Here is a 12,810-nt window from a genome sequence, read left to right as displayed (position 1 = left end):
AAGAATCTTTTTCAGACAAATGAAAGCTGAGAAAACTGCACAGACCTGTGCCCCGCTGAGTGTTAATGGAAGTGCTTTGGTCAGAAGGGGCATGATGCCAGCTGGGGTTTTGGGTCTTTGCAAAGGATTCCAGAAATAGCAGACATGTGGGTAGATAGGAAAGGTATCCCTCTCAGTGTTACTCTTTTTAAAAAGGTCATTGGTATTAATATGATTGCGGTGGTTCTACCTTTAACAGAGTCAACGAAAATAGGTTATAGGTAAGATTTAAAAGATAATTGACTGCTTAAAGCAATGACAACTGTATTGTGGCATTTACAGAATTTATGGAGATATAGCGCAAGAAAACAGTAGCACGAAGGGCAGGAGGTGTGAGAGGGAAGAACGCTCTTGTGAGTTTCTAACTCCTAACATGAAGAGTTTTGTTCTCTTTGGAAAGCAGACTGGGATACATTAAAGATTCATGTCATAAGCTTTAGAGCCACCACCAAAAAGTAAAACGAAAATGTATACCTAATAAGAAAACAGTGGATAAAAAAGGAATGATTATTTTTAATAAAGTCTCAGCTAAAGAAGAGGCAGAAAGAAAAAAGGGCAAAAAACAGTTGGAACACACAGCAGATTTAAACCTAACCGTAGTGATAGTTATGTTAAGGGTGAGCGACACAGGCACATCAGACAAAAGTCAAACCTTTTCAGATTGCATAGAAAAATAAGACCCAAAACAAGACGCCAAAATTTATATGGAAGCCTAGGATAGTAGAATGATTGTTGAAAAAGGGTTTACACTACCTGGTTTCAAAATGTTCTGTAAAGGTATTGAAACAGGACGGCATGGTGCTGGCATGGTACTTACTGGCATAAGCCAACGGAGCAGAATAAAAAGTCCACGAATGACCCTTACGTCTATGGTTCATTGAATTTAGACAAAGATGCCAACCCAACCCAATGAGGAAGGATAGTGTTTGGGACAAACGGATCTGGGGTAACTGGGTGGCCACATGCACACAAACAAACTGAGAACTTTACCTCACACCGTATAGAAAAGTCAATTCAAAATATGTGAAGAACTTAAACGCAGGAACTAAATGTACAAAACTTCTAGAAGAAAACAGAAAACAATCGTTGTGACCTAGGCTTAGACCCAGATTTCTCATATACGCCAGCAAAAGCATGATCCGTAAAAGAAAAGATGGATAAATTCGGGTTCATCAAAATTAAAAACTACTGCTCTCTGAAAGACAACGTCAAGAAAATAAGAGAAAAAGAAGCTGTAAGTTGGTAGAAACTATTTGAAAGATACGTACCTCAAAAAATAAGAACTTTATCCATAACACGTAAAGAGCTCTTACTACTTACTAATAAGATAAACAGCCTTTTTACTGATTTTATAAAAATGAGTGAAAGATTTTAATAGAAACTTCACCTAAGTAGATCAATAGACATAAGCATATGAAAACATGCTGAACATCATTAGTGGTTAGGAAAATTCAAATTCGAGCCCTGAGATTCCATGTTCACTAGGAAAAGGCAATTTAAAAAGGGATATGACAATAGAATTTTCATATATTGCTGATGAAAATGCAAAAGGTGCATCTATACCAAGACGCAGACACTTTGGAAAACACTAGCAGTTTTTTGTAACGTTAGGCATGCAGTTAATGCCCAACCCAGCAATCTCACTCCCACATATTTACAGGAAGCACGTGAAAACGTATGTTCACACGTGTCTTGTACTCGAATGTTCACAGTGAATGGATCATCACATGTGGTATATTCAGTGAAGGGAGTACTACTCAGCAAAACACAGAACAAAACAGGAAAGAAATGAGGGCCCCTGGATGGCTCACTCAGTTAAGCGTCTGACTTTGGCTCAGGTCATAATCTCAAGATTTGTGAGTTCAAGCCCCGCGTCGGGCTCTGTGCTGACAGCTCGGAGCCTGGGACCTGCTTCGGATTCTCTGTCTCTCTCTCTGCTCTTCCCTCCACTCACACTCTGTGTTTCTCTCTCTCAAAAATAAACATTAAAAAAATTTTTTAAAACACAAGAAAGAAATGAAGGAATGAACTGATACATGCAACACTATTAACACATCCTGAAAGCATTATTCTAGACACAAAGGACCCCTTCCTGTTTGACTCCGTTTGTGTCACATTTACTGGAGAAGCAGGTGCCCTCAGTCGGGGAGGGAATTAACTGGAGAGGGCGGAAGGAGACAGGGTGACAGAAATGGAGACAGGGTGACAGAAATGTTCTGTGTATTTGTTGTGGAGCTGATTCCTTTGCTGTGTGGTTGCATGTCCTGAAACTCTTCCAATGCTTCAGTGAAACTTCCGAATCTCCTTATATGTGAGATACACTCGGTAAAGTGGGTTGTTTAAGCAGTGAGTCATTGTGTGAGTTTAGCTTAGTTCTGGGTTCTGCATCAGCTCTTTTACTACTCACTTCCTTCAGGACCCGCCACAATTTCTGAGAAAACCCACAGACAGCCATCAGGCCTGAGCTCCAGTGGGATCTCGGCCCTCCCATCTGGAGACCTGGCAGAAAGGCCGAGAGGTGGCACCCAGCAGTTAGCAGCGACACGATAGAGTACATACATAAACGTCTTCCTGTCTCTCCGCGTATGTCTGTGTGCATGCATGCGTGCATGTTATGTGGGTGTGTGTACATATGCGTGCTTGCACATGCATACGCATGTGTGTGAGTGTATATGTGTGTATATCAGTGTGCATGTATGTGCTTGTACATGCACGTGTATGTGTATGCATGTGTGTCGGTGTTGTATGTGCACACGTGTGTACATGTGGATGGACATGTGGGTGTGCACACGTGTGTGCATCCACGCATGCATATATGTGTGTAAATGCATGCACATTCATATATGTATGTGTGCATGCATATGTATATGTGCACACACAAGTATACATGTGTATACATGTGTGTATGTGTATATGTGGATATATGGGGATAGACACATGTGTGCACATGCATGTGTGCACGTGTGCATACACGTGCATATATGTGGACACATGTGTGTACATGTGTGCATATACACATATGTGTACATGTGTGCTTGTATGCATATGCACAAATGTATACATACGTGTATGTGTCACATGTGTATGTGTGGATATATGTGGCTAAACACGTGCATATACATATATGTATGTGTATGTGTGTACGTATGTGTATATGCACTAGTATATGTGTGTGTGTTGCATGTGTATGTGCGCATGTATACGTGTACGTATATGCACGAGTATACACTGGTGTATGTGTTTTATGTGTATGTGTGGATATATGGGGATAGACACATGCGCGCACACATGTGTGCATGCATGTGCATACACGTGTGTATGTATGGACACAGGTGTATACATGTGTGCGTATACACACATGTATACATGTATGCTTGCATGTGTATGCACAAACGCACACATGTGTACATGTGTATATGTTGTATATATGTGTGGATATATGTGGATAGACACATGTGCATATATATGTATGTGTATGCGTGCATGTATGTGTGTATATGCACTAGTATACATGTGTGTATGTGTTGCATGTGTATATGTGGATATATGTGGATAGACACGTGTGCATATACATTTATATGTGTGTCTCTACATTGCACATATCCCATAGAACTGCTGAATAAATACTGAATGCCTAGTGCAAGTTACTCATCGAACCTCCCCTTGCAGGCTGCCCAGTGCACTGAGGCCCGCCCATCTTCAGTCACCAGAGAGTCACCTTGTGTGCGGACCCGTTCCTGTAACCCTTCGAGTACTGTGTAGTGACTGGCCATTGCCCCTGTAGCCTCAAGGTCAAGGAAATGCCAGACGGACTGAATCAGCTTCACCAGCAGGAAGTGGCAACGTGAAGTGACGGACAGAGATGGGGTGACTCAAAGGACTTCGTGGAGCCTCTGGGTGAGGCCATTCGGCTGTGAGCACACACTCTTCTTTAAGACGGGGGAGAGAACCTCCCGGGATGCATTCCAGATCACAGGGCTCCCTCCCCGTTTCAGTGGGTGGGGCGTTGTCTCCATCCGGTTAGGCAGTGGCCGCTTGCAGCCCTGGGGGCTCAACCCCTCAGACGAGCCGCGGGGGCAGCGCTGGAGCCACAGAGTCTCACTCACAGGCTTTCGGATCTAACAGAGTTTTCCTTCCCAGGTTTGCACTTGCTTGGGACCCAGCGGCCCTTTTCCCCTTCTGGAATGGCAGCGTGTACCCCACGTGTGTCCCGCCACTGTATTTTGGACACACGTGACATGCCGGCTTCACAGGGTCACTGCTGGAGAGGAGTTGGCCTCAGGATGAACCTGCCCCCAGCGTCACCCACGGCTGACGTGGATGGTGTTCAGACAAGACTTTGGAGTTGGATGCTAGGAGGAGCTCAGGCTTTGGACTGCTGGGCTGGAGTGAACATGTTTGGAAAAAGGCCGTGAATCTGGGGGGCAGCGGTGGAATGTTGTGAACTGGATATTTACGTCCCCCTGGATTCAGACGCTGAAGCCTCAGCTCCCAGCGTGACTGTGTTGGAGGCAGGGTCTTTGGGATGTGATGGGGCGAACCTGAGGCCCTGACGGCAAGACCCTCGTGAGGACATCAGTGCCTGTAAGAGGAGGAGAGAGGTCTCCTTCTCTCTCCACGTGCCCAGGAAGAGAAGGCCTCTGCCTGCCGGACAGTAAGAGAGCCACCAACAACCAATTCTGCCAGGACCTCCACCACAGACGGCCTCCACACTGTGAGAAACGAATGTGTGTTGTTTGAACCACTTGTGATGGCAGCCGGCCATGTTGCAGACACAACCCAAGGGCTCGCCACGATGGGCGGATGAGTGAAATGTGGCTCGTCCACACGAGGCAGCACTACTCGTCCACACGGGGGGGCAGAGCACTGTCACACATGACGACAGAGTCCTACCGTGAAAACACGATGCTCAGGGAGGGAAGCCAGCCACAAAAGACCACATGGGGTGTGATTCCATTTACAAGAAATGTCCAGGCAACTCCTCAGAAAGATAGATTAGTGGTTTCTGGGGCTGGGGGAGTTGACCGGGAGAAAAGTCATGGGGTTTCCTCCAAGATGATGGGAATGTTCTGGAATCAGACAGAGGTGGTGGTTTACACAGCATTGTGGATGTATGCTTATGAATTTCATCTCAAAAAAATTATTTAAAAAATTTTAATACATGGGTCCGTAAATCCCGCAAATCCCGGATTTGCTGTCCGCTGACCATGATCTTTGGCCATTACGACACCTGACCGTACTGGTCCCTCTGCAGCTGGATGCTCTGGACACTAGAGCAGAGTGTGAAAACACCTGCGCATAAAAGACATTCAAGAATGTTCCCTCTGTTCCCGGTTTCACCCCTGGCTTGGCTATTTCCTACAGAAAGAAGACGCTGTGCACACCTACAGCCCGACAAGCAGGTCAACCAACAGCAAAGGCAGTCTCTCAAGTCAGACCTAGAGGGAGAAATACGCCTTTGTAAATCCAAGGCGTCTGGGAGCACTGAATCCTTGCGGGGAGATCATCTCGCAGCCATTAGTGGGTTTTAGTGCAAACCTCACCTACACGTGGTCAATCTCTTCCTGCTTCCCTGCAGCCCTGCTTGAGCTCCCCCTCCACTGCTGCCCCTGCCTTACCTCCCTGCACCCCTGCCTGAGCACCCCCCACCACTGCTGCCCCTGCCCTGCCTCCTTGCAACCCTGCCCGAGCTCCCCCACCACTGCTGCCCAGGCCCTGCCTCCCTGCACCCCTGCTTGAGCTCCCCCACCACTGCTGCCCCTGCTCCACCTCCCTGCACCCCTTCCTGAGCTCTCCCACCACTGCCCTGCCTCCCTGCAGCCCTCCTCCCCTTCAGAGCCTGCCCCATACTGGTGCGCAGTTGGAGGTTAATGCCGGATCGAGTGGACTATTTGGCAATGTCTGATGATCCTGTGTTCGTGGTAACCCTCGGGCACCCTCCAAGCTGCAAAGCCCCTTGGATCCACAGAGCTATTTAGGGAGGTCTGGGAGAGAAGGGAAAAACAGCTGTGCCCAATCTCAAAAAAGACATTTCTATGAAAATCAAGCACAAAGGCAAGGCTGGGCAAGACAGGCTGGCGAGAGGCAGAAAGGGGAGGAGCTGGCTTGGGGCCTCCTTGTAGCCTCATGAGGTGGCCCAGACACCCTGCACCCAGACGACCTCGGGGTCTGGCGAGTCCAGGCCGCATCTCCATCCAGCACTGAAGGTGGCTCAAATGTCACGTGAGTCGGTCACTTGGAGGGAGGGACACACAATCGATCTTCAAGCCCAATCATTGACTAACCTCTGTGACCTCGAGGGAGAATTCAAGATGCAGGCTCCGGACGTGAATCTTTAGGCCATTCTGAGCTCATCACCCGGGGCTGGTGGAGTCACTAGCCTGTGGGACAAAGCTCTGTGCTGGATTCTGTGAGGAGCGTCACCAAACACAGAAGAAGGGGACTGGCCTCAGAAATGGAGGGTCGGGATGAAGGCTGCCGGACGGTGGGCCAGGGCGAGGCTGTGTCCCGCTCAGGAGACTTTCCGGGAGCGTCTGAGAACATCTGCTAAATGGAGGGATGTCTCAGAGCACTTTGATTGCATGCGTCTTGTGTGTGTCCTAAAACACTGTTAGCTGAGTGCAATTAAAGGGAATTCAATTTAAATCAATTTGGCAAAACTTTACCGAGTGCCCACTCCAGATGAGGTTCTGAAAAGGCCACGATTGGTTTGGTATTAGGAACAATGGAAATTCTGTTATCACTCATCCAAATAATCAGAACTAATTTAGGGTTTGATGGCAAATAGTCAATTGGTAAGCAGGAAACAGGGGGAAATAATTAACCGTGACAAGAAATGCAGTTACATTTAACTTGTGCTGTTTTTTTTGTTTTGTTTTTTGAAGTAAGCTTTATCTGGAAGGCTCGGTAATTCTAAATTGTCAGTCAAAAACAGTGCCTTCCCATGGTCCTGAAGAGCCTTCCTGCCACTCCCCACCCGCATGGTCGTGCCCGAGCCCCTTCCCCAGAGGGAAGCCGGGCGGTGCCCGAGAAGGGAGCAGAGGGCGTCCTGGTGACTGACGGGGGACAAAGGGGCCGCGACCCGCCTCTGGAGGAAGGCCACGCGGAAGCGGGACAGAGCACGTCATCCACAGCTGCTCTCACCCATGCTCGTCTGAGATTCATTTTTAAAAATAAGCTTGAGTAAAAACGTTTCTTTGTCCATTCAGTTTTAAATACCAGGAATTTTTCCTCCTAGAGGTGGTGAAGCTGGGGAAACTTCAAGGTTTACCTGCTGTGTTGACCGGTGAAGGGGAGGCCAGACGGGCAGTGACGAGGTCGCTGTAGGAGCAGGGGGCCCGTGGGCACAGACGTGCGGTCTTCGGTGGCGGCATCCGTGACCATCTTCCCAGCGGCACCTGGGCTCCCACCGTGGATGGCTCAGCCAGGGCTCGGGCACCACCTCACCACCGGCCGGCCGATGGTGCCATCCTAGGACTCGAGCACCCCAGGCTCCTGTTTCAGGGTTCCCGGGCCTTCCTAGAGGAGCCCACCCACGCGATCCCCTCGTCTCCTGGGTGTCCCTAGTGCGCGGTGGAGTCTGTCGCATCTCGGAGCCACATTCTGCTTCCACACTCACCCCTCCACCCACCTGCACCCCAAATACGCACCCCGTGGTTTCTGCAGCAGCAGCGTTTTCCTCCGGGAGGCCCCGTTTCTGACCTCAGTTCCGCAAACTGTCTGAGATTCGTGCTCAGCCTCCATCTCCAGGATGGCTACCTTGTGTGTGCCTGTGTGGGTGCCCATAAACGTGTGCGCACACGTGCCCGAGTGTGCGTGAGCATGTGCACGTGCAAGCAAATGCGTACGTGTAGGATTCCTAGCCGGGGTGAGGCATCGGGCCGAGCAGGAAGCTGACGGAGCAGCCGTGTGACCAAAGGCTGGTGGCTCTGCGGGCGTTGCCTTGTGCCACCAGGGCACACGTGGAGCCCGGTCCTCTGGATGCCCGTCCTGCCCAGCTGCCCTCCGTCCGTTCTCCCCGGGGCCCATTTGCTGCCTTGCACCAGTGCTCTTTCTATGATGCCTCGGCCTGTCCACGGCCTCCTGTGTGGCCTCCGTGTGCGCTGGGCTCGGCACGTGTCTGAGGGGCCCCGAGGGGAGGGTGGGACACAGCCTGGGCCCCGACCCCACTGACGGTTGTGGCGGTGGGGCGGGGGGGGGGGGTCCGCGGCTCCCCTAGGGCTCTCTGCCCCAGCTCATCTTGCCTGATTGTTTCTGAAAGGCATTTTGTGGACTTTATTTTGGGAATTATAAAACAATAAGCTAATCTAGCACAGAAAAGCTAAACCCTCAGGGTGGAAGAAAGTGGCCCGCTTCAAGGTGCAGAAACACAGACACCTCAACATACAAGCGGGTCAGTGAGACAGGGGTGCCCTTCTGGGCCAGCCTCCCTCCCTCTGAATGAGGGCAGGCACTGGGAACGTGTGCCCCGAGCATCGGCACCAACATAGCAGGGGAGGCAGAAGGCCCCACAGGCGGCAGGACCTGGGGGAGGGGGAGGCCAGGCAGGGTGCGGACCCGCAGGGCTGTGGTGGTGCCTGTGTCCCGGGCCCTGCCGCTCTCCGGGGAGGCCTTGGCTCACTGCCCACAGAGCGCGGAGGCCAGAGGCTCCGCCGAAGCCCAAGCCCTGGACACAAGCCTGTCGTAGCAGGAGAAACGTAACTGCTTCTCCCTACGCGGACGCACGAGCTTGAGCAGAGCCGACTGCACGGCGGTCAGACACCCACTCACTTGCCCGATGGAGGTCGCCGCAGGCACGGGGCCAGGGGCACAGCCCGGCCCGCCGGGGGCCTGCGGGCAGGGCAGGCTGGTGAGCCAGCCCAAGAATGGGGCGTCTGCACGAGAGTCAGAGTCGAGGCGAGGCACCAGAACTCAAGGCCGTCTCTCCCCGACGGCTGTGAGACCTCCCCACGTCTTCTCAGGCCACGTCCACCTCCCCTCCCCTCTCACCAACTTTTCCAGGCCTGGGCAGGGAAACGCAGGGACAGAGGGGTGTGGAAGGAGCCTGGCCAGCGGGAGGCCGGGGCTTAGGAGGAATCCCCCAGGCCTGGAAAAGATGGCCCTTCCGGACACGCGGGGCCCGGGGGAGGAGTCTCAAAGTCCACACAGGGTGTTCCTGGTCCTCAGACACCAGGGGAGACGGGGGCTGGGGCTGGGTGTGCAGAGGGCCGGCCCCCAAGGACCCTGGTGGGGTGTTTCCTGCGCATGTGGTGGTGTTTCTGCTCAGCGTGAGCCATCAGGGTGTTCTGTTATCAGGTCCCCGGCTGCCCCGTCACAAGGACACCGGGGGGGCCTTAGACAGACCCTCGTGGTGAGGACCTAGGGCCACTGGAGCCACGTGAGTGAGCCCAGAAGTGGATTTCTTGCCCCGGGTGAACCTTGAGGGGCAGAAGAGACTCTTGGGTGATGGCTCCTCGAGCTGGTCCATCGCTTCACTTGGGCTCACGGGTCAGTGACCCCCAAGGGGGCTGTCGGCCCGCGGTGGTGGGATCAAGGCGGAGAAGATCACCTCCCCCACCCCCACCGCAGGGACTCCACGGGCGGGGTCCAGGTGACGCGACACACAGGAGTTAAACTCCGCAGGGCACACGCCGCGGTCCTCTCCCCTGTGGGACTCAGGGTGGGGCCGGGGGACCCCGCTTGCTGACGCGGCCTGCATGCAGAGTCAGCGGCTGGACTGGAGCAGCGAGGTTTGCCTTTTGGAGGATGGAAAGGAGCCAGATTCCCAGATGGGACACTTGGCTGTGAGCGGCGAGAAGAGACAGAGAGGCAGAGGGCAGAGAACATGCTGGGGGTAGTGTTGGGGCCCGGGGCTGAGAGCTCACGGACAGGGTGGGCGGGGTCACGGCCGGCAGACCCAGCAGGGGAGCGCGGGTCGCACCCTGCACCTGCCTGTCTGTCCTCGGGCTTGGCCAGCGAGCCTCACCAGGGACAGCAGCCTCCCGGAGAGGGGTCCACCGTGCAGCCGAGAGCAGACCCACCTGTCTGTCTTCTGCACCGATCCCTGTGCCCGAAGGCTGTGTCCCCGAGTCTTTCGTGTAGCCGGGCCTGTGGTCTCTGCTCACTTTCGCCTTCCTGCTGGTCTGTGACCCCTTGGGACCCATATCAATCACCCCCCAGAGGGCCCCAGAGCACAGGAGCGTGTAGGAGCCATTGGTACCAATACTGAGGATGTCTGTGGGGGCGAATAATCTCTTCGCCTGGAAATCTGTGCCGCTACCGTTCAGGTCGTGGAATATTGCGTTTATCGTCACCACGATTTCTCACTTGCACACAGTTGAAGGTTTGAACTCTGTCGCACCAGAACACAAGCGTGAAAAATGTAGAGAAGTGTCGCAGCTCCTGAAATAAAGCCAAAGTCACCACTCGCTTCGGAAAAAGTTTAGTCATGGCTAAAAGCCTGTTTTTGAAAATCCGTGGCTTCTCAGATTGTTTGAAAGGAAGCTGGTCTCCGGGAGACACTTTACTTGCCTGTGGGGAGGGGAACGTTGTGGAGGGGAAGGAGGCTCGGGCCTGAATCCCGCTTTCTGGGTCCAGCTCACCATCCAGTTCAGCCTCTCGCCGAGGCCTCCTGCCCTTGGGGCCTCCGGGCCCACGTCCCCCCAGGCCCGGCCGTTCGTTCCGCAACCTCTGACCTCCCACCCGCACACGCGTGCCTTTCCTCTTGCTGTGCACGCCCACGGGGCCGTAAACCGTAGGGGAGAGGGTCAGTGGTGCCGACAGGCAGCTGCTGACTTTGGGAGGCCTGAGCAGGCATGAGGCTGCGTGGAAGTCTCTGGACAAGCAAGAGGCAACGAGCGGAAGGGACGTGGGGAACCTGCGAGCCTCAGAACCTGGTCACTGGAGGCGCTTGCTGCGGAGGGAGGGCTGTGTGCACCCTGGCGTCAACGCCACCTGGAGCCCCTGACTTTGCTCCGCCTTTGCTGAGACTGGAGAAGAGGCGTTCGTTGGGCCCGTGGGACGGGCTCAGTGTCAGTGAGACACTTGTCTGCGCTCCCAACACGTCAACAGATGCTTTATTCTCAACACCCGGGAGATTCTCTCCACGAATCCGTCATCCTGCTAACAAAACGAGACACGGTGGCCGCGTTGCTGGGGGCCCCTGGCATAGGACACGCTCTCAGACGGGGGTCCTCGAGCCATGGAGGTGGGCCAGCCGCCCTCACTCGTGCACAGCGCACCCGTCCTGCCTCGACAGGCCTTCCTGAGCTTGTGTCCCCATCTCTCCTCTTTCAGCCCCCGGTTTGTGCCATGTGCCCTGAAGGAGGCTGTGTGGGGCTGGTGGTGTCCACGTGCTGGGCACTGAGGCCCCCAGGAAGGCAGGCAGGGGTCGAGCGGGCGTCCGTGTCCAGGACGCAGGAGACCCTCAGGCACAGCCATCCCAGCACGGCCCCCACCTTTGGGGAGGGCATCTGGAAAGGACCCTCAGGGGTGCCCTTTGGGAGAGGCTGACGGCCCCAAGTCGCCCACTTTCCACAGGGGAAGGCGAGCACAGCAGGGGCATGACCGTGGCCACCCTGGGCCACCAGCCACCTTGCTGTGCAGGCTGGTTGTTGTGTGTGTGTCGTCACACGGCCCCCAAGGAGCCACTGCGCTCGAACCTCAGCCGGCAAAGTTGGGGCGAGGCTGGCTTCGCAGCCTGGACGGCAGGCCAGGGCTGATCTGTGAGCGGCTGTTTGGCGGGGCAGTGACCGTGTGTCTGCGGGAAGAAGGGTCTCACTGGGAGCTGGACCCTCCCCCCCAACCCCCAGACTCCAGCGGTGTTTCGGGACATTTCTGTCGGGCCGTCTGCAAACAGGTGGAAACCTGCTGTCTGCACATCGGACGGGGCTGATGTGCAGCCCACTTTCTGCTGCTGTGGCTGGCGTCGGCCGCCGCACACCCGCCCGTGGCCCTGACACACTGGTGTGAACCCCTGTCCTGGGGGGACACGGCGAAGCCGCCTTCTCCGGGGGCTGGGCGCGACGGGGGTGGGGCTGTGGACCCCGGAACGGCCTCTCCTGATGCCGCCACAGGCCTGCTGTTCTCCTGTTGTTCTTCTTTCAAGTTTATTTGCTTATTTTGAGAGAGAAAGAGGGCACGGGGTGGGGGGGGGGCAGAGAGAGCGAGAATCCCAAGCAGGCTCTGCACTGTCAGCTCAGAGCCCGACTTGGGGCTCGGACTCATGGCCACAAGTTCACGACCTGAGCTGAAACCGAGTCTGACGCTTAACCGACCGGGCCACCCAGGCGCCCCCTGGTTTTCTCCTGTTCTTGACGCTTTCGTCCTGTGTCCAAGTCTGAGGACAAATCTTGAGATTCCAGAGGACTGCAATTTCTGTGCTTTATCTCCGAACTTCCGACTCGTCCTGCTTCACCGAGCACCCTGCCCCCGTCCGCGCTGAGGCTGCCACTCCCTGTCTGTCGCGGCAGAGGCCCTGCCCCCTGGGGGGCAACAATGGCGCATCATTGTTCGGCAGCTCGGGCCCCGGACCCACATCCACGCCGCACTTGCCGGAGCCCCCATGACCCTCAGTGCTCGCTGACCCGACGGCCGGACGTGAGCAGAGCAGGCTGGTGAGTGGCCTGCACCCTGTGCCGAGCTGCCCTCCGGCGACCCTTCCTCCCACCGGCCAGCGTGGGCACCGGCGCTTGGCCTGGAGCGGCCACCCTCTGCTGTCGGGGCAGGACGGTGTGGCTCTGGGCTCTGTCAGAGGGAAGCCTACCTCTCCCCGGTTCCCACGGGGACGCGCTG

Source organism: Herpailurus yagouaroundi, unplaced genomic scaffold, assembly GCF_014898765.1.
Source record: "Herpailurus yagouaroundi ecotype Mexico unplaced genomic scaffold, PumYag 198, whole genome shotgun sequence".
In the NCBI taxonomy this organism is placed as follows: Eukaryota; Metazoa; Chordata; class Mammalia; order Carnivora; family Felidae; genus Herpailurus; species Herpailurus yagouaroundi.
Note: the sequence above shows the minus strand (reverse complement) of the source record.